Source organism: Pleurodeles waltl, chromosome 4_1 (genome assembly GCF_031143425.1).
Source record: "Pleurodeles waltl isolate 20211129_DDA chromosome 4_1, aPleWal1.hap1.20221129, whole genome shotgun sequence".
Classification (NCBI taxonomy): domain Eukaryota; kingdom Metazoa; phylum Chordata; class Amphibia; order Caudata; family Salamandridae; genus Pleurodeles; species Pleurodeles waltl.
The window spans coordinates 53,951,786-53,976,756 of record NC_090442.1 but is presented as its reverse complement, the minus strand read 5'-3'; the positions used below and the strand labels follow the sequence as shown (position 1 = coordinate 53,976,756).

At 52.6% G+C, this 24,971-nt stretch overlaps 14 non-coding genes across 14 annotated transcripts; 7 read left to right on the top strand and 7 right to left on the bottom strand.

Annotated features, from left to right (window-relative positions):
- The first annotated feature begins 1,280 nt into the window (after positions 1-1,280).
- TRNAG-GCC (transfer RNA glycine (anticodon GCC)) lies at positions 1,281-1,351 on the top strand. The gene has a single exon. It is a non-coding gene; the product is annotated as a tRNA-Gly (tRNA).
- A 2,173-nt stretch (positions 1,352-3,524) lies between these two features.
- On the top strand, positions 3,525-3,595 carry TRNAG-GCC (transfer RNA glycine (anticodon GCC)). The gene has a single exon. It is a non-coding gene; the product is annotated as a tRNA-Gly (tRNA).
- A 2,173-nt stretch (positions 3,596-5,768) lies between these two features.
- On the top strand, positions 5,769-5,839 carry TRNAG-GCC (transfer RNA glycine (anticodon GCC)). The gene has a single exon. It is a non-coding gene; the product is annotated as a tRNA-Gly (tRNA).
- A 396-nt stretch (positions 5,840-6,235) lies between these two features.
- TRNAN-GUU (transfer RNA asparagine (anticodon GUU)) lies at positions 6,236-6,309 on the bottom strand. The gene has a single exon. It is a non-coding gene; the product is annotated as a tRNA-Asn (tRNA).
- Positions 6,310-8,014: 1,705 nt separating this feature from the next.
- Positions 8,015-8,085, top strand: TRNAG-GCC (transfer RNA glycine (anticodon GCC)). The gene has a single exon. It is a non-coding gene; the product is annotated as a tRNA-Gly (tRNA).
- Positions 8,086-8,481: 396 nt separating this feature from the next.
- TRNAN-GUU (transfer RNA asparagine (anticodon GUU)) lies at positions 8,482-8,555 on the bottom strand. The gene has a single exon. It is a non-coding gene; the product is annotated as a tRNA-Asn (tRNA).
- A 1,847-nt stretch (positions 8,556-10,402) lies between these two features.
- TRNAW-CCA (transfer RNA tryptophan (anticodon CCA)) lies at positions 10,403-10,474 on the bottom strand. Its single transcript has one exon. It is a non-coding gene; the product is annotated as a tRNA-Trp (tRNA).
- A 2,033-nt stretch (positions 10,475-12,507) lies between these two features.
- Positions 12,508-12,578, top strand: TRNAG-GCC (transfer RNA glycine (anticodon GCC)). Its single transcript has one exon. It is a non-coding gene; the product is annotated as a tRNA-Gly (tRNA).
- A 2,317-nt stretch (positions 12,579-14,895) lies between these two features.
- Positions 14,896-14,967, bottom strand: TRNAW-CCA (transfer RNA tryptophan (anticodon CCA)). Its single transcript has one exon. It is a non-coding gene; the product is annotated as a tRNA-Trp (tRNA).
- Positions 14,968-15,219: 252 nt separating this feature from the next.
- TRNAN-GUU (transfer RNA asparagine (anticodon GUU)) lies at positions 15,220-15,293 on the bottom strand. The gene has a single exon. It is a non-coding gene; the product is annotated as a tRNA-Asn (tRNA).
- A 1,705-nt stretch (positions 15,294-16,998) lies between these two features.
- Positions 16,999-17,069, top strand: TRNAG-GCC (transfer RNA glycine (anticodon GCC)). Its single transcript has one exon. It is a non-coding gene; the product is annotated as a tRNA-Gly (tRNA).
- A 71-nt stretch (positions 17,070-17,140) lies between these two features.
- On the bottom strand, positions 17,141-17,212 carry TRNAW-CCA (transfer RNA tryptophan (anticodon CCA)). Its single transcript has one exon. It is a non-coding gene; the product is annotated as a tRNA-Trp (tRNA).
- Positions 17,213-21,489: 4,277 nt separating this feature from the next.
- On the top strand, positions 21,490-21,560 carry TRNAG-GCC (transfer RNA glycine (anticodon GCC)). The gene has a single exon. It is a non-coding gene; the product is annotated as a tRNA-Gly (tRNA).
- Positions 21,561-23,878: 2,318 nt separating this feature from the next.
- Positions 23,879-23,950, bottom strand: TRNAW-CCA (transfer RNA tryptophan (anticodon CCA)). Its single transcript has one exon. It is a non-coding gene; the product is annotated as a tRNA-Trp (tRNA).
- Positions 23,951-24,971: the final 1,021 nt, after the last annotated feature.

Genomic DNA, 24,971 nt, shown 5'->3' with positions numbered 1-24,971 from the left:
AAATCCCAGGGCAGTACCCGCAATGAGTGGCATCCCCACACCCGAGGTTGCATTGTGGTAGCTGTTCCCTGAGCCCCTAGCCCCTGTCCCCATGTCGCCCTTTCTCCTCGTGTAACTCACCTCAGGTTCGGTGGCTCTGATACTTGCTGCTTCTGCGCGATCATCCCCATAATCTGGGCCTTTGTACGAAATGTCATGTAAGATGACTTTATTCAGCACAGCGTTTGTCATTTGCTTGGTTGTCCTGTCACTGTTGGATGTTTTCTTGCGCAGACTACTGTCTAATGGTGGGAAGGCCACGAGACACGTGACTTTTCTCTTTCCTTGTTAGCATAGTTTCCTGCCACTGTCTTGTTGTGCTGCCTGCCTGTGAGACACGTGTCTTGCCCATCTCAGCTCCACTGTGGCATGTTAGATATGTCTTTGAGCAGAGTCCCGGTCCCAGAGCTGCTGCCTTCTCTGCACTCTGGCTTGTAAGACTGCAGGCAAAGGCCCTCCCTGGCCCCTCAGCCAGATAGATACATTTACCTGCAGGGCTCAGCTTTGGTGAAAGATATTGGCGAGAGAGAGGAAAGGGGACGACCCATGGTGCACCCCCTATTTTGCATAGAACCACAGCCTCCTGGGAGGGCAGAGACATGAAGGTTCTCAGGGAAAGCCCTCCCAGGAGTGTTGAAGGGCAGGACGTGAAACACAGCAATCCCGGAATGGCCTGGTCTAAGATGCCTGTGCAATAGGCCTGGCCCTAGGCTTCCGGGGCTCTTCCTCAGCAGAGGCCCCAGTGGTATGAGCCCGACCAGGGCTGTGCCCGACCAGGGCTGTAGGGCGCGTTGGGAGCGCGTTAGGGACGCGAAAGAGGGCGCAGGGCGCAGAACTCTGCCCGTTTCTCCCCAGGATTTTGGGGAGGACAGGGAATCTGGCCAGGTCAGTGACTAGGCTTTCTCCGAAGGAAAGTCCAGTGACAGTGGCATGTTGTGAAACACAAGATTGCTAGTGGTCTGGAGGGTGCTTTCTGTCAGCCACTTCTCCCGGGAGCAGCCAGAGAGCAGGCTGATGTCGTGCTCTGTCAAGCACAACACTGGCCCCAAACCACTGTCCTTAGCAAAAGCAGAAACATTCATAGTTTCAGTCTCCTGCATCTGATTCCTGCCATCAGCATGTGAACGTTTGGCAGTCCAAGGCTTGCCATGCAAACTTTGTTCATAGGTGTCCCATGCGAATGCATGGGCCTCATCACTACTGTCTACGGCAGGGCTCTCTGCTCAGCCTATGTAAGTGAAGCATTGGTGGTTCAGTGGTAGAATTCTCGCCTGCCACGCGGGAGGCCCGGGTTCGATTCCCGGCCAATGCAAAGCGCCCTTCTTTTGGCTTTGCTTTAGAAGTCAGAGATATAGACTTGGTGGGGAAAAAAATGTCAAAGAGTGACCCCGACGTGATTTGAACACGCAACCTTCTGATCTGGAGTCAGACGCGCTACCGTTGCACCACGAGGTCCCTGTGCATGCAGTTCTCAGCCCCGGATCAAGAAATGCTTCTGTGCCTTTTATTGGCCCTCAGTACGCCTGTGGTTAAAGTAGAAGGCTTGGTGTCCCGTTTCCAGTCCTATTGGTGGAAATGACTAGAGGTGAAGAGATGAGAGAAGATAGAAATGTTGAGATAGAGCATGTCACGCAGGCAAAGCGAGAGCTCTAAGAGCAAAGCCAGACAGCTGTGTTTTAATTCAGGACTTGATGTAGGCAAAAGCATACGTCCCTGGGTGGGCTTGAACCACCAACCTTTCTGTTAACAGCCGAACGCGCTAACCGATTGCGCCACAGAGACCAACCACCGCAGTGAGTGTGTTGGGACTCAATATATGTTTTTACCTTTGTGCTCCTGCCTGCAGCTCTAAGGTCCTGGCATAAGACAGGTAGGCTTAGACTCCATTGTGACATGTCTTACTTCTCTTAGAAGAAGGTTCTGAGTTGCCAGGCAGCTTATCTTCTGCCGGGCACACTTTCCTTTGTAGGCTTTCAGGTTGTGAATCCAGCACTGCTTAGGTGTCCATGTCAGACATGAGCAGCTCATTGAGCCCCACTGTGTGTTTTTTGTGGAGATACAACTCTCAGACTAGAGGGAGCAGGCGGGAAGTGGGTGAGACTCACACAGGGTGGGTGGGGCAGTTAAAGGATGTTATCTAATAGTGTAATCGAGGAGTTGGGTTTTTTGTGCACTACACTTTAACCAGCGATTCTTTCTAAAAGGAAATCCCAGGGCAGTACCCGCAATGAGTGGCATCCCCACACCCGAGGTTGCATTGTGGTAGCTGTTCCCTGAGCCCCTAGCCCCTGTCCCCATGTCGCCCTTTCTCCTCGTGTAACTCACCTCAGGTTCGGTGGCTCTGATACTTGCTGCTTCTGCGCGATCATCCCCATGATCTGGGCCTTTGTACGAAATGTAATGTAAGATGACATTATTCAGCACGGCGTTTGTCATTTGCTTGGTTGTCCTGTCACTGTTGGATGTTTTCTTGCGCAGACTACTGTCTAATGGTGGGAAGGCCACGAGACACGTGACTTTTCTCTTTCCTTGTTAGCATAGTTTCCTGCCACTGTCTTGTTGTGCTGCCTGCCTGTGAGACACGTGTCTTGCCAATCTCAGCTCCACTGTGGCATGTTAGATATGTCTTTGAGCAGAGTCCCGGTCCCAGAGCTGCTGCCTTCTCTGCACTCTGGCTTGTAAGACTGCAGGCAAAGGCCCTCCCTGGCCCCTCAGCCAGATAGATACATTTACCTGCAGGGCTCAGCTTTGGTGAAAGATATTGGCGAGAGAGAGGAAAGGGGACGGCCCGTGGTGCACCCCCTATTTTGCATAGAACCACAGCCTCCTGGGAGGGCAGAGACATGAGGGTTCTCAGGGAAAGCCCTCCCAGGAGTGTTGAAGGGCAGGACGTGAAACACAGCAATCCCGGAATGGCCTGGTCTAAGATGCCTGTGCAATAGGCCTGGCCCTAGGCTTCCGGGGCTCTTCCTCGGCAGAGGCCCCAGTGGTATGAGCCCGACCAGGGCTGTGCCCGACCAGGGCTGTAGGGCACGTTGGGAGCGCGTTAGGGACGCGAAAGAGGGCGCAGGGCGCAGAACTCTGCCCGTTTCTCCCCAGGATTTTGGGGAGGACAGGGAATCTGGCCAGGTCAGTGACTAGGCTTTCCCAGAAGGAAAGTCCAGTGACAGTGGCATGTTGTGAAACACAAGATTGCTGGTGGTCTGGAGGGTGCTTTCTGTCAGCCACTTCTCCCGGGAGCAGCCAGAGAGCCGGCTGATGTCGTGCTCTGTCAAGCACAACACTGGCCCCAAACCACTGTCCTTAGCAAAAGCAGAAACATTCATAGTTTCAGTCTCCTGCATCTGATTCCTGCCATCAGCATGTGAACGTTTGGCAGTCCAAGGCTTGCCATGCAAACTTTGTTCATAGGTGTCCCATGCGAATGCATGGGCCTCATCACTACTGTCTACGGCAGGGCTCTCTGCTCAGCCTATGTAAGTGAAGCATTGGTGGTTCAGTGGTAGAATTCTCGCCTGCCACGCGGGAGGCCCGGGTTCGATTCCCGGCCAATGCAAAGCGCCCTTCTTTTGGCTTTGCTTTAGAAGTCAGAGATATAGACTTGGTGGGGAAAAAAATGTCAAAGAGTGACCCCGACGTGATTTGAACACGCAACCTTCAGATCTGGAGTCAGACGCGCTACCGTTGCGCCACGAGGTCCCTGTGCATGCAGTTCTCAGCCCCGGATCAAGAAATGCTTCTGTGCCTTTTATTGGCCCTCAGTACGCCTGTGGTTAAAGTAGAAGGCTTGGTGGCCCGTTTCCAGTCCTATTGGTGGAAATGACTAGAGGTGAAGAGATGAGAGAAGATAGAAATGTTGAGATAGAGCATGTCACGCAGGCAAAGCGAGAGCTCTAAGAGCAAAGCCAGACAGCTGTGTTTTAATTCAGGACTTGATGTAGGCAAAAGCATACGTCCCTGGGAAGGCTTGAACCACCAACTTTTCGGTTAACAGCCTAACGCGCTAACCGATTGCGCCACAGAGACCAACCACCGCAGTGAACGTGTTGGGACTCAATATATGTTTTTACCTTTGTGCTCCTGCCTGCAGCTCTAAGGTCCTGGCATAAGACAGGTAGGCTTAGACTCCATTGTGACATGTCTTACTTCTCTTAGAAGAAGGTTCTGAGTTGCCAGGCAGCTTATCTTCTGCCGGGCACACTTTCCTTTGCAGGCTTTCAGGTTGTGAATCCAGCACTGCTTAGGTGTCCATGTCAGACATGAGCAGCTCATTGAGCCCCACTGTGTGTTTTTTGTGGAGATACAACTCTCAGACTAGAGGGAGCAGGCGGGAAGTGGGTGAGACTCACACAGGGTGGGTGGGGCAGTTAAAGGATGTTATCTAATAGTGTAATCGAGGAGTTGGGTTTTTTGTGCACTACACTTTAACCAGCGATTCTTTCTAAAAGGAAATCCCAGGGCAGTACCCGCAATGAGTGGCATCCCCACACCCGAGGTTGCATTGTGGTAGCTGTTCCCTGAGCCCCTAGCCCCTGTCCCCATGTCGCCCTTTCTCCTCGTGTAACTCACCTCAGGTTCGGTGGCTCTGATACTTGCTGCTTCTGCGCGATCATCCCCATGATCTGGGCCTTTGTACGAAATGTCATGTAAGATGACTTTATTCAGCACAGCGTTTGTCATTTGCTTGGTTGTCCTGTCACTGTTGGATGTTTTCTTGCGCAGACTACTGTCTAATGGTGGGAAGGCCACGAGACACGTGACTTTTCTCTTTCCTTGTTAGCATAGTTTCCTGCCACTGTCTTGTTGTGCTGCCTGCCTGTGAGACACGTGTCTTGCCCATCTCAGCTCCACTGTGGCATGTTAGATATGTCTTTGAGCAGAGTCCCGGTCCCAGAGCTGCTGCCTTCTCTGCACTCTGGCTTGTAAGACTGCAGGCAAAGGCCCTCCCTGGCCCCTCAGCCAGATAGATACATTTACCTGCAGGGCTCAGCTTTGGTGAAAGATATTGGCGAGAGAGAGGAAAGGGGACGGCCCGTGGTGCACCCCCTATTTTGCATAGAACCACAGCCTCCTGGGAGGGCAGAGACATGAGGGTTCTCAGGGAAAGCCCTCCCAGGAGTGTTGAAGGGCAGGACGTGAAACACAGCAATCCCGGAATGGCCTGGTCTAAGATGCCTGTGCAATAGGCCTGGCCCTAGGCTTCCGGGGCTCTTCCTCGGCAGAGGCCCCAGTGGTATGAGCCCGACCAGGGCTGTGCCCGACCAGGGCTGTAGGGCGCGTTGGGAGCGCGTTAGGGACGCGAAAGAGGGCGCAGGGCGCAGAACTCTGCCCGTTTCTCCACAGGATTTTGGGGAGGACAGGGAATCTGGCCAGGTCAGTGACTAGGCTTTCCCAGAAGGAAAGTCCAGTGACAGTGGCATGTTGTGAAACACAAGATTGCTGGTGGTCTGGAGGGTGCTTTCTGTCAGCCACTTCTCCCGGGAGCAGCCAGAGAGCAGGCTGATGTCGTGCTCTGTCAAGCACAACACTGGCCCCAAACCACTGTCCTTAGCAAAAGCAGAAACATTCATAGTTTCAGTCTCCTGCATCTGATTCCTGCCATCAGCATGTGAACGTTTGGCAGTCCAAGGCTTGCCATGCAAACTTTGTTCATAGGTGTCCCATGCGAATGCATGGGCCTCATCACTACTGTCTACGGCAGGGCTCTCTGCTCAGCCTATGTAAGTGAAGCATTGGTGGTTCAGTGGTAGAATTCTCGCCTGCCACGCGGGAGGCCCGGGTTCGATTCCCGGCCAATGCAAAGCGCCCTTCTTTTGGCTTTGCTTTAGAAGTCAGAGATATAGACTTGGTGGGGAAAAAAATGTCAAAGAGTGACCCCGACGTGATTTGAACACGCAACCTTCTGATGTGGAGTCAGACGCGCTACCGTTGCGCCACGAGGTCCCTGTGCATGCAGTTCTCAGCCCCGGATCAAGAAATGCTTCTGTGCCTTTTATTGGCCCTCAGTACGCCTGTGGTTAAAGTAGAAGGCTTGGTGGCCCGTTTCCAGTCCTATTGGTGGAAATGACTAGAGGTGAAGAGATGAGAGAAGATAGAAATGTTGAGATAGAGCATGTCACGCAGGCAAAGCGAGAGCTCTAAGAGCAAAGCCAGACAGCTGTGTTTTAATTCAGGACTTGATGTAGGCAAAAGCATACGTCCCTGGGTGGGCTTGAACCACCAACCTTTCGGTTAACAGCCGAACGCGCTAACCAATTGCGCCACAGAGACCAACCACCACAGTGAGCGTGTTGGGACTCAATATATGTTTTTACCTTTGTGCTCCTGCCTGCAGCTCTAAGGTCCTGGCATAAGACAGGTAGGCTTAGACTCCATTGTGACATGTCTTACTTCTCTTAGAAGGAGGTTCTGAGTTGCCAGGCAGCTTATCTTCTGCCGGGCACACTTTCCTTTGTAGGCTTTCAGGTTGTGAATCCAGCACTGCTTAGGTGTCCATGTCAGACATGAGCAGCTCATTGAGCCCCACTGTGTGTTTTTTGTGGAGATACAACTCTCAGACTAGAGGGAGCAGGCGGGAAGTGGGTGAGACTCACACAGGGTGGGTGGGGCAGTTAAAGGATGTTATCTAATAGTGTAATCGAGGAGTTGGGTTTTTTGTGCACTACACTTTAACCAGAGATTCTTTCTAAAAGGAAATCCCAGGGCAGTACCCGCAATGAGTGGCATCCCCACACCCGAGGTTGCATTGTGGTAGCTGTTCCCTGAGCCCCTAGCCCCTGTCCCCATGTCGCCCTTTCTCCTCGTGTAACTCACCCCAGGTTCGGTGGCTCTGATACTTGCTGCTTCTGCTGCGCGATCATCCCCATGATCTGGGTCTTTGTACGAAATGTCATGTAAGATGACTTTATTCAGCACGGCGTTTGTCATTTGCTTGGTTGTCCTGTCACTGTTGGATGTTTTCTTGCGCAGACTACTGTCTAATGGTGGGAAGGCCACGAGACACGTGACTTTTCTCTTTCCTTGTTAGCATAGTTTCCTGCCACTGTCTTGGTGTGCTGCCAGCCTGTGAGACACGTGTCTTGCCCATCTCAGCTCCACTGTGGCATGTTAGATATGTCTTTGAGCAGAGTCCCGGTCCCAGAGCTGCTGCCTTCTCTGCACTCTGGCTTGTAAGACTGCAGGCAAAGGCCCTCCCTGGCCCCTCAGCCAGATAGATACATTTACCTGCAGGGCTCAGCTTTGGTGAAAGATATTGGCGAGAGAGAGGAAAGGGGACGGCCCGTGGTGCACCCCCTATTTTGCATAGAACCACAGCCTCCTGGGAGGGCAGAGACATGAGGGTTCTCAGGGAAAGCCCTCCCAGGAGTGTTGAAGGGCAGGACGTGAAACACAGCAATCCCGGAATGGCCTGGTCTAAGATGCCTGTGCAATAGGCCTGGCCCTAGGCTTCCGGGCTCTTCCTCGGCAGAGGCCCCAGTGGTATGAGCCCGACCAGGGCTGTGCCCGACCAGGGCTGTAGGGCGCGTTGGGAGCGCGTTAGGGACGCGAAAGAGGGTGCAGGGCGCAGAACTCTGCCCGTTTCTCCACAGGATTTTGGGGAGGACAGGGAATCTGGCCAGGTCAGTGACTAGGCTTTCCCAGAAGGAAAGTCCAGTGACAGTGGCATGTTGTGAAACACAAGATTGCTGGTGGTCTGGAGGGTGCTTTCTGTCAGCCACTTCTCCCGGGAGCAGCCAGAGAGCAGGCTGATGTCGTGCTCTGTCAAGCACAACACTGGCCCCAAACCACTGTCCTTAGCAAAAGCAGAAACATTCATAGTTTCAGTCTCCTGCATCTGATTCCTGCCATCAGCATGTGAACGTTTGGCAGTCCAAGGCTTGCTATGCAAACTTTGTTCATAGGTGTCCCATGCGAATGCATGGGCCTCATCACTACTGTCTACGGCAGGGCTCTCTGCTCAGCCTATGTAAGTGAAGCATTGGTGGTTCAGTGGTAGAATTCTCGCCTGCCACGCGGGAGGCCCGGGTTCGATTCCCGGCCAATGCAAAGCGCCTTTCTTTTGGCTTTGCTTTAGAAGTCAGAGATATAGACTTGGTGGGGAAAAAAATGTCAAAGAGTGACCCCGACGTGATTTGAACACGCAACCTTCTGATGTGGAGTCAGACGCGCTACCGTTGCGCCACGAGGTCCCTGTGCATGCAGTTCTCAGCCCCGGATCAAGAAATGCTTCTGTGCCTTTTATTGGCCCTCAGTACGCCTGTGGTTAAAGTAGAAGGCTTGGTGGCCCGTTTCCAGTCCTATTGGTGGAAATGACTAGAGGTGAAGAGATGAGAGAAGATAGAAATGTTGAGATAGAGCATGTCACGCAGGCAAAGCGAGAGCTCTAAGAGCAAAGCCAGACAGCTGTGTTTTAATTCAGGACTTGATGTAGGCAAAAGCATACGTCCCTGGGTGGGCTTGAACCACCAACCTTTCGGTTAACAGCCGAACGCGCTAACCGATTGCGCCACAGAGACCAACCACCACAGTGAGCGTGTTGGGACTCAATATATGTTTTTACCTTTGTGCTCCTGCCTGCAGCTCTAAGGTCCTGGCATAAGACAGGTAGGCTTAGACTCCATTGTGACATGTCTTACTTCTCTTAGAAGAAGGTTCTGAGTTGCCAGGCAGCTTATCTTCTGCCGGGCACACTTTCCTTTGTAGGCTTTCAGGTTGTGAATCCAGCACTGCTTAGGTGTCCATGTCAGACATGAGCAGCTCATTGAGCCCCACTGTGTGTTTTTTGTGGAGATACAACTCTCAGACTAGAGGGAGCAGGCGGGAAGTGGGTGAGACTCACACAGGGTGGGTGGGGCAGTTAAAGGATGTTATCTAATAGTGTAATCGAGGAGTTGGGTTTTTTGTGCACTACACTTTAACCAGCGATTCTTTCTAAAAGGAAATCCCAGGGCAGTACCCGCAATGAGTGGCATCCCCACACCCGAGGTTGCATTGTGGTAGCTGTTCCCTGAGCCCCTAGCCCCTGTCCCCATGTCGCCCTTTCTCCTCGTGTAACTCACCCCAGGTTCGGTGGCTCTGATACTTGCTGCTTCTGCTGCGCGATCATCCCCATGATCTGGGTCTTTGTACGAAATGTCATGTAAGATTACTTTATTCAGCACGGCGTTTGTCATTTGCTTGGTTGTCCTGTCACTGTTGGATGTTTTCTTGCGCAGACTACTGTCTAATGGTGGGAAGGCCACGAGACACGTGACTTTTCTCTTTCCTTGTTAGCATAGTTTCCTGCCACTGTCTTGGTGTGCTGCCAGCCTGTGAGACACGTGTCTTGCCCATCTCAGCTCCACTGTGGCATGTTAGATATGTCTTTGAGCAGAGTCCCGGTCCCAGAGCTGCTGCCTTCTCTGCACTCTGGCTTGTAAGACTGCAGGCAAAGGCCCTCCCTGGCCCCTCAGCCAGATAGATACATTTACCTGCAGGGCTCAGCTTTGGTGAAAGATATTGGCGAGAGAGAGGAAAGGGGACGGCCCGTGGTGCACCCCCTATTTTGCATAGAACCATAGCCTCCTGGGAGGGCAGAGACATGAGGGTTCTCAGGGAAAGCCCTCCCAGGAGTGTTGAAGGGCAGGACGTGAAACACAGCAATCCCGGAATGGCCTGGTCTAAGATGCCTGTGCAATAGGCCTGGCCCTAGGCTTCCGGGGCTCTTCCTCGGCAGAGGCCCCAGTGGTATGAGCCCGACCAGGGCTGTGCCCGACCAGGGCTGTAGGGCGCGTTGGGAGCGCGTTAGGGACGCGAAAGAGGGCGCAGGGCGCAGAACTCTGCCCGTTTCTCCCCAGGATTTTGGGGAGGACAGGGAATCTGGCCAGGTCAGTGACTAGGCTGTCCCAGAAGGAAAGTCCAGTGACAGTGGCATGTTGTGAAACACAAGATTGCTGGTGGTCTGGAGGGTGCTTTCTGTCAGCCACTTCTCCCGGGAGCAGCCAGAGAGCAGGCTGATGTCGTGCTCTGTCAAGCACAACACTGGCCCCAAACCACTGTCCTTAGCAAAAGCAGAAACATTCATAGTTTCAGTCTCCTGCATCTGATTCCTGCCATCAGCATGTGAACGTTTGGCAGTCCAAGGCTTGCCATGCAAACTTTGTTCATAGGTGTCCCATGCGAATGCATGGGCCTCATCACTACTGTCTACGGCAGGGCTCTCTGCTCAGCCTATGTAAGTGAAGCATTGGTGGTTCAGTGGGAAATTCTCGCCTGCCACGCGGGAGGCCCGGGTTCGATTCCCGGCCAATGCAAAGCGCCCTTCTTTTGGCTTTGCTTTAGAAGTCAGAGATATAGACTTGGTGGGGAAAAAAATGTCAAAGAGTGACCCCGACGTGATTTGAACACGCAACCTTCTGATCTGGAGTCAGACGCGCTACCGTTGCGCCACGAGGTCCCTGTGCATGCAGTTCTCAGCCCCGGATCAAGAAATGCTTCTGTGCCTTTTATTGGCCCTCAGTACACCTGTGGTTAAAGTAGAAGGCTTGGTGGCCCGTTTCCAGTCCTATTGGTGGAAATGACTAGAGGTGAAGAGATGAGAGAAGATAGAAATGTTGAGATAAAGCATGTCACGCAGGCAAAGCGAGAGCTCTAAGAGCAAAGCCAGACAGCTGTGTTTTAATTCAGGACTTGATGTAGGCAAAAGCATACGTCCCTGGGTGGGCTTGAACCACCAACCTTTCGGTTAACAGCCGAACGCACTAACCGATTGCGCCACAGAGACCAACCACCGCAGTGAGCGTGTTGGGACTCAATATATGTTTTTACCTTTGTGCTCCTGCCTGCAGCTCTAAGGTCCTGGCATAAGACAGGTAGGCTTAGACTCCATTGTGACATGTCTTACTTCTCTTAGAAGAAGGTTCTGAGTTGCCAGGCAGCTTATCTTCTGCCGGGCACACTTTCCTTTGCAGGCTTTCAGGTTGTGAATCCAGCACTGCTTAGGTGTCCATGTCAGACATGAGCAGCTCATTGAGCCCCACTGTGTGTTTTTTGTGGAGATACAACTCTCAGACTAGAGGGAGCAGGCGGGAAGTGGGTGAGACTCACACAGGGTGGGTGGGGCAGTTAAAGGATGTTATCTAATAGTGTAATCGAGGAGTTGGGTTTTTTGTGCACTACACTTTAACCAGCGATTCTTTCTAAAAGGAAATCCCAGGGCAGTACCCGCAATGAGTGGCATCCCCACACCCGAGGTTGCATTGTGGTAGCTGTTCCCTGAGCCCCTAGCCCCTGTGCCCATGTCGCCCTTTCTCCTCGTGTAACTCACCCCAGGTTCGGTGGCTCTGATACTTGCTGCTTCTGCTGCGCGATCATCCCCATGATCTGGGCCTTTGTACGAAATGTCATGTAAGATGACTTTATTCAGCACGGCGTTTGTCATTTGCTTGGTTGTCCTGTCACTGTTGGATGTTTTCTTGCGCAGACTACTGTCTAATGGTGGGAAGGCCACGAGACACGTGACTTTTCTCTTTCCTTGTTAGCATAGTTTCCTGCCACTGTCTTGTTGTGCTGCCTGCCTGTGAGACACGTATCTTGCCCATCTCAGCTCCACTGTGGCATGTTAGATATGTCTTTGAGCAGAGTCCCGGTCCCAGAGCTGCTGCCTTCTCTGCACTCTGGCTTGTAAGACTGCAGGCAAAGGCCCTCCCTGGCCCCTCAGCCAGATAGATACATTTACCTGCAGGGCTCAGCTTTGGTGAAAGATATTGGCGAGAGAGAGGAAAGGGGACGGCCCGTGGTGCACCCCCTATTTTGCATAGAACCACAGCCTCCTGGGAGGGCAGAGACATGAGGGTTCTCAGGGAAAGCCCTCCCAGGAGTGTTGAAGGGCAGGACGTGAAACACAGCAATCCCGGAATGGCCTGGTCTAAGATGCCTGTGCAATAGGCCTGGCCCTAGGCTTCCGGGGCTCTTCCTCGGCAGAGGCCCCAGTGGTATGAGCCCGACCAGGGCTGTGCCCGACCAGGGCTGTAGGGCACGTTGGGAGCGCGTTAGGGACGCGAAAGAGGGCGCAGGGCGCAGAACTCTGCCCGTTTCTCCCCAGGATTTTGGGGAGGACAGGGAATCTGGCCAGGTCAGTGACTAGGCTTTCCCAGAAGGAAAGTCCAGTGACAGTGGCATGTTGTGAAACACAAGATTGCTGGTGGTCTGGAGGGTGCTTTCTGTCAGCCACTTCTCCCGGGAGCAGCCAGAGAGCAGGCTGATGTCGTGCTCTGTCAAGCACAACACTGGCCCCAAACCACTGTCCTTAGCAAAAGCAGAAACATTCATAGTTTCAGTCTCCTGCATCTGATTCCTGCCATCAGCATGTGAACGTTTGGCAGTCCAAGGCTTGCCATGCAAACTTTGTTCATAGGTGTCCCATGCGAATGCATGGGCCTCATCACTACTGTCTACGGCAGGGCTCTCTGCTCAGCCTATGTAAGTGAAGCATTGGTGGTTCAGTGGTAGAATTCTCGCCTGCCACGCGGGAGGCCCGGGTTCGATTCCCGGCCAATGCAAAGCGCCCTTCTTTTGGCTTTGCTTTAGAAGTCAGAGATATAGACTTGGTGGGGAAAAAAATGTCAAAGAGTGACCCCGACGTGATTTGAACACGCAACCTTCTGATCTGGAGTCAGACGAGCTACCGTTGCGCCACGAGGTCCCTGTGCATGCAGTTCTCAGCCCCGGATCAAGAAATGCTTCTGTGCCTTTTATTGGCCCTCAGTACGCCTGTGGTTAAAGTAGAAGGCTTGGTGGCCCGTTTCCAGTCCTATTGGTGGAAATGACTAGAGGTGAAGAGATGAGAGAAGATAGAAATGTTGAGATAGAGCATGTCACGCAGGCAAAGCGAGAGCTCTAAGAGCAAAGCCAGACAGCTGTGTTTTAATTCAGGACTTGATGTAGGCAAAAGCATACGTCCCTGGGTGGGCTTGAACCACCAACCTTTCGGTTAACAGCCGAACGCACTAACCGATTGCGCCACAGAGACCAACCACCGCAGTGAGCGTGTTGGGACTCAATATATGTTTTTACCTTTGTGCTCCTGCCTGCAGCTCTAAGGTCCTGGCATAAGACAGGTAGGCTTAGACTCCATTGTGACATGTCTTACTTCTCTTAGAAGAAGGTTCTGAGTTGCCAGGCAGCTTATCTTCTGCCGGGCACACTTTCCTTTGCAGGCTTTCAGGTTGTGAATCCAGCACTGCTTAGGTGTCCATGTCAGACATGAGCAGCTCATTGAGCCCCACGGTGTGTTTTTTGTGGAGATACAACTCTCAGACTAGAGGGAGCAGGCGGGAAGTGGGTGAGACTCACACAGGGTGGGTGGGGCAGTTAAAGGATGTTATCTAATAGTGTAATCGAGGAGTTGGGTTTTTTGTGCACTACACTTTAACCAGCGATTCTTTCTAAAAGGAAATCCCAGGGCAGTACCCGCAATGAGTGGCATCCCCACACCCGAGGTTGCATTGTGGTAGCTGTTCCCTGAGCCCATAGCCCCTGTCCCCATGTCGCCCTTTCTCCTCGTGTAACTCACCCCAGGTTCGGTGGCTCTGATACTTGCTGCTTCTGCTGCGCGATCATCCCCATGATCTGGGCCTTTGTACGAAATGTCATGTAAGATGACTTTATTCAGCACGGCGTTTGTCATTTGCTTGGTTGTCCTGTCACTGTTGGATGTTTTCTTGCGCAGACTACTGTCTAATGGTGGGAAGGCCACGAGACACGTGACTTTTCTCTTTCCTTGTTAGCATAGTTTCCTGCCACTGTCTTGGTGTGCTGCCAGCCTGTGAGACACGTGTCTTGCCCATCTTAGCTCCACTGTGGCATGTTAGATATGTCTTTGAGCAGAGTCCCGGTCCCAGAGCTGCTGCCTTCTCTGCACTCTGGCTTGTAAGACTGCAGGCAAAGGCCCTCCCTGGCCCCTCAGCCAGATAGATACATTTACCTGCAGGGCTCAGCTTTGGTGAAAGATATTGGCGAGAGAGAGGAAAGGGGACGGCCCGTGGTGCACCCCCTATTTTGCATAGAACCACAGCCTCCTGGGAGGGCAGAGACATGAGGGTTCTAAGGGAAAGCCCTCCCAGGAGTGTTGAAGGGCAGGACGTGAAACACAGCAATCCCGGAATGGCCTGGTCTAAGATGCCTGTGCAATAGGCCTGGCCCTAGGCTTCCGGGGCTCTTCCTCGGCAGAGGCCCCAGTGGTATGAGCCCGACCAGGGCTGTGCCCGACCAGGGCTGTAGGGCACGTTGGGAGCGCGTTAGGGACGCGAAAGAGGGCGCAGGGCGCAGAACTCTGCCCGTTTCTCCCCAGGATTTTGGGGAGGACAGGGAATCTGGCCAGGTCAGTGACTAGGCTGTCCCAGAAGGAAAGTCCAGTGACAGTGGCATGTTGTGAAACACAAGATTGCTGGTGGTCTGGAGGGTGCTTTCTGTCAGCCACTTCTCCCGGGAGCAGCCAGAGAGCAGGCTGATGTCGTGCTCTGTCAAGCACAACACTGGCCCCAAACCACTGTCCTTAGCAAAAGCAGAAACATTCATAGTTTCAGTCTCCTGCATCTGATTCCTGCCATCAGCATGTGAACGTTTGGCAGTCCAAGGCTTTCCATGCAAACTTTGTTCATAGGTGTCCCATGCGAATGCATGGGCCTCATCACTACTGTCTACGGCAGGGCTCTCTGCTCAGCCTATGTAAGTGAAGCATTGGTGGTTCAGTGGTAGAATTCTCGCCTGCCACGCGGGAGGCCCGGTTCGATTCCCGGCCAATGCAAAGTGCCCTTCTTTTGGCTTTGCTTTAGAAGTCAGAGATATAGACTTGGTGGGGAAAAAAATGTCAAAGAGTGACCCCGACGTGATTTGAACACGCAACCTTCTGATCTGGAGTCAGACGCGCTACCGTTGCGCCACGAGGTCCCTGTGCATGCAGTTCTCAGCCCCGGATCAAGAAATGCTTCTGTGCCTTTTATTGGCCCTCAGTACGCCTGTGGTTAAAGTAAGGCTTGGTGTCCCGTTTCCAGTCCTATTGGTGGAAATGACTAGAGGTGAAGAGATGAGAGAAGATAGAAATGTTGAGATAGAGCATGTCACGCAGGCAAAGCGAGAGCTCTAAGAGCAAAGCCAGACAGCTGTGTTTTAATTCAGGACTTGATGTAGGCAAAAAGCATACGTCCCTGGGTGGGCTTGAACCACCAACCTTTCGGTTAACAGCCGAACGCGCTAACCGATTGCGCCACAGAGACCAACCACCGCAGTGAGCGTGTTGGGACTCAATATATGTTTTTACCTTTGTGCTCCTGCCTGCAGCTCTAAGGTCCTGGCATAAGACAGGTAGGCTTAGACTCCATTGTGACATGTCTTACTTCTCTTAGAAGAAGGTTCTGAGTTGCCAGGCAGCTTATCTTCTGCCGGGCACACTTTCCTTTGCAGGCTTTCAGGTTGTGAATCCAGCACTGCTTAGGTGTCCATGTCAGACATGAGCAGCTCATTGAGCCCCACGGTGTGTTTTTTGTGGAGATACAACTCTCAGACTAGAGGGAGCAGGCTGGAAGTGGGTGAGACTCACACAGGGTGGGTGGGGCAGTTAAAGGATGTTATCTAATAGTGTAATCGAGGAGTTGGGTTTTTTGTGCACTACACTTTAACCAGCGATTCTTTCTAAAAGGAAATCCCAGGGCAGTACCCGCAATGAGTGGCATCCCCACACCCGAGGTTGCATTGTGGTAGCTGTTCCCTGAGCCCATAGCCCCTGTCCCCATGTCGCCCTTTCTCCTCGTGTAACTCACCCCAGGTTCGGTGGCTCTGATACTTGCTGCTTCTGCTGCGCGATCATCCCCATGATCTGGGCCTTTGTACGAAATGTCATGTAAGATGACTTTATTCAGCACGGCGTTTGTCATTTGCTTGGTTGTCCTGTCACTGTTGGATGTTTTCTTGCGCAGACTACTGTCTAATGGTGGGAAGGCCACGAGACACGTGACTTTTCTCTTTCCTTGTTAGCATAGTTTCCTGCCACTGTCTTGGTGTGCTGCCAGCCTGTGAGACACGTGTCTTGCCCATCTCAGCTCCACTGTGGCATGTTAGATATGTTTTGAGCAGAGTCCCGGTCCCAGAGCTGCTGCCTTCTCTGCACTCTGGCTTGTAAGACTGCAGGCAAAGGCCCTCCCTGGCCCCTCAGCCAGATAGATACATTTACCTGCAGGGCTCAGCTTTGGTGAAAGATATTGGCGAGAGAGAGGAAAGGGGACGGCCCGTGGTGCACCCCCTATTTTGCATAGAACCACAGCCTCCTGGGAGGGCAGAGACATGAGGGTTCTCAGGGAAAGCCCTCCCAGGAGTGTTGAAGGGCAGGACGTGAAACACAGCAATCCCGGAATGGCCTGGTCTAAGATGCCTGTGCAATAGGCCTGGCCCTAGGCTTCCGGGGCTCTTCCTCGGCAGAGGCCCCAGTGGTATGAGCCCGACCAGGGCTGTGCCCGACCAGGGCTGTAGGGCACGTTGGGAGCGCGTTAGGGACGCGAAAGAGGGCGCAGGGCGCAGAACTCTGCCCGTTTCTCCCCAGGATTTTGGGGAGGACAGGGAATCTGGCCAGGTCAGTGACTAGGCTGTCCCAGAAGGAAAGTCCAGTGACAGTGGCATGTTGTGAAACACAAGATTGCTGGTGGTCTGGAGGGTGCTTTCTGTCAGCCACTTCTCCCGGGAGCAGCCAGAGAGCAGGCTGATGTCGTGCTCTGTCAAGCACAACACTGGCCCCAAACCACTGTCCTTAGCAAAAGCAGAAACATTCATAGTTTCAGTCTCCTGCATCTGATTCCTGCCATCAGCATGTGAACGTTTGGCAGTCCAAGGCTTTCCATGCAAACTTTGTTCATAGGTGTCCCATGCGAATGCATGGGCCTCATCACTACTGTCTACGGCAGGGCTCTCTGCTCAGCCTATGTAAGTGAAGCATTGGTGGTTCAGTGGTAGAATTCTCGCCTGCCACGCGGGAGGCCCGGGTTCGATTCCCGGCCAATGCAAAGCGCCCTTCTTTTGGCTTTGCTTTAGAAGTCAGAGATATAGACTTGGTGGGGAAAAAAATGTCAAAGAGTGACCCCGACGTGATTTGAACACGCAACCTTCTGATCTGGAGTCAGACGCGCTACCGTTGCGCCACGAGGTCCCTGTGCATGCAGTTCTCAGCCCCGGATCAAGAAATGCTTCTGTGCCTTTTATTGGCCCTCAGTACGCCTGTGGTTAAAGTAGAAGGCTTGGTGGCCCGTTTCCAGTCCTATTGGTGGAAATGACTAGAGGTGAAGAGATGAGAGAAGATAGAAATGTTGAGATAGAGCATGTCACGCAGGCAAAGCGAGAGCTCTAAGAGCAAAGCCAGACAGCTGTGTTTTAATTCAGGACTTGATGTAGGCAAAAGCATACGTCCCTGGGTGGGCTTGAACCACCAACCTTTCGGTTAACAGCTGAACGCGCTAACCAATTGCGCCACAGAGACCAACCACCGCAGTGAGTGTGTTAGGACTCAATATATGTTTTTACCTTTGTGCTCCTGCCTGCAGCTCTAAGGTCCTGGCATAAGACAGGTAGGCTTAGACTCCATTGTGACATGTCTTACTTCTCTTAGAAGAAGGTTCTGAGTTGCCAGGCAGCTTATCTTCTGCCGGGCACACTTTCCTTTGCAGGCTTTCAGGTTGTGAATCCAGCACTGCTTAGGTGTCCATGTCAGACATGAGCAGCTCATTGAGCCCCACTGTGTGTTTTTTGTGGAGATACAACTCTCAGACTAGAGGAAGCAGGCGGGAAGTGGGTGAGACTCACACAGGGTGGGTGGGGCAGTTAAAGGATGTTATCTAATAGTGTAATCGAGGAGTTGGGTTTTTTGTGCACTACACTTTAACCAGCGATTCTTTCTAAAAGGAAATCCCAGGGCAGTACCCGCAATGAGTGGCATCCCCACACCCGAGGTTGCATTGTGGTAGCTGTTCCCTGAGCCCATAGCCCCTGTCCCCATGTCGCCCTTTCTCCTCGTGTAACTCACCCCAGGTTCGGTGGCTCTGATACTTGCTGCTTCTGCTGCGCGATCATCCCCATGATCTGGGCCTTTGTACGAAATGTCATGTAAGATGACTTTATTCAGCACAGCGTTTGTCATTTGCTTGGTTGTCCTGTAACTGTTGGATGTTTTCTTGCGCAGACTACTGTCTAATGGTGGGAAGGCCACGAGACACGTGACTTTTCTCTTTCCTTGTTAGCATAGTTTCCTGCCACTGTCTTGGTGTACTGCCAGCCTGTGAGACACGTGTCTTGCCCATCTCAGCTCCACTGTGGCATGTTAGATATGTCTTTGAGCAGAGTCCCGGTCCCAGAGCTGCTGCCTTCTCTGCACTCTGGCTTGTAAGACTGCAAGCAAAGGCCCTCCCTGGCCCCTCAGCCAGATAGATACATTTACCTGCAGGGCTCAGCTTTGGTGAAAGATATTGGCGAGAGAGAGGAAAGGGGACGGCCCGTGGTGCACCCCCTATTTTGCATAGAACCACAGCCTCCTGGGAGGGCAGAGACATGAGGGTTCTCAGGGAAAGCCCTCCCAGGAGTGTTGAAGGGCAGGACGTGAAACACAGCAATCCCGGAATGGCCTGGTCTAAGATGCCTGTGCAATAGGCCTGGCCCTAGGCTTCCGGGGCTCTTCCTCGGCAGAGGCCCCAGTGGTATGAGCCCGACCAGGGCTGTGCCCGACCAGGGCTGTAGGGCGCGTTGGGAGCGCGTTAGGGACTTGAAAGAGGGCGCAGGGCGCAGAACTCTGCCCGTTTCTCCCCAGGATTTTGGGGAGGACAGGGAATCTGGCCAGGTCAGTGACTAGGCTTTCCCAGAAGGAAAGTCCAGTGACAGTGGCATGTTGTGAAACACAAGATTGCTGGTGGTCTGGAGGTTGCTTTCTGTCAGCCACTTCTCCCGGGAGCAGCCAGAGAGCAGGCTGATGTCGTGCTCTGTCAAGCACAACACTGGCCCCAAACCACTGTCCTTAGCAAAAGCAGAAACATTCATAGTTTCAGTCTCCTGCATCTGATTCCTGCCATCAGCATGTGAACGTTTGGCAGTCCAAGGCTTGCCATGCAAACTTTGTTCATAGGTGTCCCATGCGAATGCATGGGCCTCATCACTACTGTCTACAGCAGGGCTCTCTGCTCAGCCTATGTAAGTGAAGCATTGGTGGTTCAGTGGTAGAATTCTCGCCTGCCACGCGGGAGGCCCGAGTTCGATTCCCGGCCAATGCAAAGCGCCCTTCTTTTGGCTTTGCTTTAGAAGTCAGAGATATAGACTTGGTGGGGAAAAAAATGTCAAAGAGTGACCCCGATGTGATTTGAACACGCAACCTTCTGATCTGGAGTCAGACGCGCAACCGTTGCACCACGAGGTCCCTGTGCATGCAGTTTTCAGCCCCGGATCAAGAAATGCTTCTGTGCCTTTTATTGGCCCTCAGTACACCTGTGGTTAAAGTAGAAGGCTTGGTGGCCCGTTTCCAGTCCTATTGGTGGAAATGACTAGAGGTGAAGAGATGAGAGAAGATAGAAATGTTGAGATAAAGCATGTCACGCAGGCAAAGCGAGAGCTCTAAGAGCAAAGCCAGACAGCTGTGTTTTAATTCAGGACTTGATGTAGGCAAAAGCATACGTCCCTGGGTGGGCTTGAACCACCAACCTTTCGGTTAACAGCCGAACGCACTAACCGATTGCGCCACAGAGACCAACCACCGCAGTGAGCGTGTTGGGACTCAATATATGTTTTTACCTTTGTGCTCCTGCCTGCAGCTCTAAGGTCCTGGCATAAGACAGGTAGGCTTAGACTCCATTGTGACATGTCTTACTTCTCTTAGAAGAAGGTTCTGAGTTGCCAGGCAGCTTATCTTCTGCCGGGCACACTTTCCTTTGCAGGCTTTCAGGTTGTGAATCCAGCACTGCTTAGGTATCCATGTCAGACATGAGCAGCTCATTGAGCCCCACTGTGTGTTTTTTGTGGAGATACAACTCTCAGACTAGAGGGAGCAGGCGGGAAGTGGGTGAGACTCACACAGTGTGGGTGGGGCAGTTAAAGGATGTTATCTAATAGTGTAATCGAGGAGTTGGGTTTTTTGTGCACTACACTTTAACCAGCGATTCTTTCTAAAAGGAAATCCCAGGGCAGTACCCGCAATGAGTGGCATCCCCACACCCGAGGTTGCATTGTGGTAGCTGTTCCCTGAGCCCCTAGCCCCTGTCCCCATGTCGCCCTTTCTCCTCGTGTAACTCACCTCAGGTTCGGTGGCTCTGATACTTGCTGCTTCTGCGCGATCATCGCCATGATCTGGGCCTTTGTACGAAATGTCATGTAAGATGACTTTATTCAGCACAGCGTTTGTCATTTGCTTGGTTGTCCTGTCACTGTTGGATGTTTTCTTGCGCAGACTACTGTCTAATGGTGGGAAGGCCACGAGACACGTGACTTTTCTCTTTCCTTGTTAGCATAGTTTCCTGCCACTGTCTTGTTGTGCTGCCTGCCTGTGAGACACGTGTCTTGCCCATCTCAGCTCCACTGTGGCATGTTAGATATGTCTTTGAGCAGAGTCCCGGTCCCAGAGCTGCTGCCTTCTCTGCACTCTGGCTTGTAAGACTGCAGGCAAAGGCCCTCCCTGGCCCCTCAGCCAGATAGATACATTTACCTGCAGGGCTCAGCTTTGGTGAAAGATATTGGCGAGAGAGAGGAAAGGGGACGGCCCGTGGTGCACCCCCTATTTTGCATAGAACCACAGCCTCCTGGGAGGGCAGAGACATGAGGGTTCTCAGGGAAAGCCCTCCCAGGAGTGTTGAAGGGCAGGACGTGAAACACAGCAATCCCGGAATGGCCTGGTCTAAGATGCCTGTGCAATAGGCCTGGCCCTAGGCTTCCGGGGCTCTTCCTCGGCAGAGGCCCCAGTGGTATGAGCCCGACCAGGGCTGTGCCCGACCAGGGCTGTAGGGCGCGTTGGGAGCGCGTTAGGGACGCGAAAGAGGGCGCAGGGCGCAGAACTCTGCCCGTTTCTCCCCAGGATTTTGGGGAGGACAGGGAATCTGGCCAGGTCAGTGACTAGGCTTTCCCAGAAGGAAAGTCCAGTGACAGTGGCATGTTGTGAAACACAAGATTGCTGGTGGTCTGGAGGGTGCTTTCTGTCAGCCACTTCTCCCGGGAGCAGCCAGAGAGCAGGCTGATGTCGTGCTCTGTCAAGCACAACACTGGCCCCAAACCACTGTCCTTAGCAAAAGCAGAAACATTCATAGTTTCAGTCTCCTGCATCTGATTCCTGCCATCAGCATGTGAACGTTTGGCAGTCCAAGGCTTGCCATGCAAACTTTGTTCATAGGTGTCCCATGCGAATGCATGGGCCTCATCACTACTGTCTACGGCAGGGCTCTCTGCTCAGCCTATGTAAGTGAAGCATTGGTGGTTCAGTGGTAGAATTCTCGCCTGCCACGCGGGAGGCCCGGGTTCGATTCCCGGCCAATGCAAAGCGCCCTTCTTTTGGCTTTGCTTTAGAAGTCAGAGATATAGACTTGGTGGGGAAAAAAATGTCAAAGAGTGACCCCGACGTGATTTGAACACGCAACCTTCTGATCTGGAGTCAGACGAGCTACCGTTGCGCCACGAGGTCCCTGTGCATGCAGTTCTCAGCCCCGGATCAAGAAATGCTTCTGTGCCTTTTATTGGCCCTCAGTACGCCTGTGGTTAAAGTAGAAGGCTTGGTGGCCCGTTTCCAGTCCTATTGGTGGAAATGACTAGAGGTGAAGAGATGAGAGAAGATAGAAATGTTGAGATAGAGCATGTCACGCAGGCAAAGCGAGAGCTCTAAGAGCAAAGCCAGACAGCTGTGTTTTAATTCAGGACTTGATGTAGGCAAAAGCATACGTCCCTGGGTGGGCTTGAACCACCAACCTTTCGGTTAACAGCTGAACGCGCTAACCAATTGCGCCACAGAGACCAACTACCGCAGTGAGTGTGTTAGGACTCAATATATGTTTTTACCTTTGTGCTCCTGCCTGCAGCTCTAAGGTCCTGGCATAAGACAGGTAGGCTTAGACTCCATTGTGACATGTCTTACTTCTCTTAGAAGAAGGTTCTGAGTTGCCAGGCAGCTTATCTTCTGCCGGGCACACTTTCCTTTGCAGGCTTTCAGGTTGTGAATCCAGCACTGCTTAGGTGTCCATGTCAGACATGAGCAGCTCATTGAGCCCCACTGTGTGTTTTTTGTGGAGATACAACTCTCAGACTAGAGGGAGCAGGCGGGAAGTGGGTGAGACTCACACAGGGTGGGTGGGGCAGTTAAAGGATGTTATCTAATAGTGTAATCGAGGAGTTGGGTTTTTTGTGCACTACACTTTAACCAGCGATTCTTTCTAAAAGGAAATCCCAGGGCAGTACCCGCAATGAGTGGCATCCCCACACCCGAGGTTGCATTGTGGTAGCTGTTCCCTGAGCCCATAGCCCCTGTCCCCATGTCGCCCTTTCTCCTCGTGTAACTCACCCCAGGTTCGGTGGCTCTGATACTTGCTGCTTCTGCTGCGCGATCATCCCCATGATCTGGGCCTTTGTACGAAATGTCATGTAAGATGACTTTATTCAGCACAGCGTTTGTCATTTGCTTGGTTGTCCTGTAACTGTTGGATGTTTTCTTGCGCAGACTACTGTCTAATGGTGGGAAGGCCACGAGACACGTGACTTTTCTCTTTCCTTGTTAGCATAGTTTCCTGCCACTGTCTTGGTGTGCTGCCAGCCTGTGAGACACGTGTCTTGCCCATCTCAGCTCCACTGTGGCATGTTAGATATGTCTTTGAGCAGAGTCCCGGTCCCAGAGCTGCTGCCTTCTCTGCACTCTGGCTTGTAAGACTGCAAGCAAAGGCCCTCCCTGGCCCCTCAGCCAGATAGATACATTTACCTGCAGGGCTCAGCTTTGGTGAAAGATATTGGCGAGAGAGAGGAAAGGGGACGGCCCGTGGTGCACCCCCTATTTTGCATAGAACCACAGCCTCCTGGGAGGGCAGAGACATGAGGGTTCTCAGGGAAAGCCCTCCCAGGAGTGTTGAAGGGCAGGACGTGAAACACAGCAATCCCGGAATGGCCTGGTCTAAGATGCCTGTGCAATAGGCCTGGCCCTAGGCTTCCGGGGCTCTTCCTCGGCAGAGGCCCCAGTGGTATGAGCCCGACCAGGGCTGTGCCCGACCAGGGCTGTAGGGCGCGTTGGGAGCGCGTTAGGGACTTGAAAGAGGGCGCAGGGCGCAGAACTCTGCCCGTTTCTCCCCAGGATTTTGGGGAGGACAGGGAATCTGGCCAGGTCAGTGACTAGGCTTTCCCAGAAGGAAAGTCCAGTGACAGTGGCATGTTGTGAAACACAAGATTGCTGGTGGTCTGGAGGTTGCTTTCTGTCAGCCACTTCTCCCGGGAGCAGCCAGAGAGCAGGCTGATGTCGTGCTCTGTCAAGCACAACACTGGCCCCAAACCACTGTCCTTAGCAAAAGCAGAAACATTCATAGTTTCAGTCTCCTGCATCTGATTCCTGCCATCAGCATGTGAACGTTTGGCAGTCCAAGGCTTGCCATGCAAACTTTGTTCATAGGTGTCCCATGCGAATGCATGGGCCTCATCACTACTGTCTACAGCAGGGCTCTCTGCTCAGCCTATGTAAGTGAAGCATTGGTGGTTCAGTGGTAGAATTCTCGCCTGCCACGCGGGAGGCCCGAGTTCGATTCCCGGCCAATGCAAAGCGCCCTTCTTTTGGCTTTGCTTTAGAAGTCAGAGATATAGACTTGGTGGGGAAAAAAATGTCAAAGAGTGACCCCGACGTGATTTGAACACGCAACCTTCTGATCTGGAGTCAGACGCGCTACCGTTGCGCCACGAGGTCCCTGTGCATGCAGTTCTCAGCCCCGGATCAAGAAATGCTTCTGTGCCTTTTATTGGCCCTCAGTACACCTGTGGTTAAAGTAGAAGGCTTGGTGGCCCGTTTCCAGTCCTATTGGTGGAAATGACTAGAGGTGAAGAGATGAGAGAAGATAGAAATGTTGAGATAAAGCATGTCACGCAGGCAAAGCGAGAGCTCTAAGAGCAAAGCCAGACAGCTGTGTTTTAATTCAGGACTTGATGTAGGCAAAAGCATACGTCCCTGGGTGGGCTTGAACCACCAACCTTTCGGTTAACAGCCGAACGCACTAACCGATTGCGCCACAGAGACCAACCACCGCAGTGAGCGTGTTGGGACTCAATATATGTTTTTACCTTTGTGCTCCTGCCTGCAGCTCTAAGGTCCTGGCATAAGACAGGTAGGCTTAGACTCCATTGTGACATGTCTTACTTCTCTTAGAAGAAGGTTCTGAGTTGCCAGGCAGCTTATCTTCTGCCGGGCACACTTTCCTTTGCAGGCTTTCAGGTTGTGAATCCAGCACTGCTTAGGTATCCATGTCAGACATGAGCAGCTCATTGAGCCCCACTGTGTGTTTTTTGTGGAGATACAACTCTCAGACTAGAGGGAGCAGGCGGGAAGTGGGTGAGACTCACACAGTGTGGGTGGGGCAGTTAAAGGATGTTATCTAATAGTGTAATCGAGGAGTTGGGTTTTTTGTGCACTACACTTTAACCAGCGATTCTTTCTAAAAGGAAATCCCAGGGCAGTACCCGCAATGAGTGGCATCCCCACACCCGAGGTTGCATTGTGGTAGCTGTTCCCTGAGCCCCTAGCCCCTGTCCCCATGTCGCCCTTTCTCCTCGTGTAACTCACCTCAGGTTCGGTGGCTCTGATACTTGCTGCTTCTGCGCGATCATCCCCATGATCTGGGCCTTTGTACGAAATGTCATGTAAGATGACTTTATTCAGCACAGCGTTTGTCATTTGCTTGGTTGTCCTGTCACTGTTGGATGTTTTCTTGCGC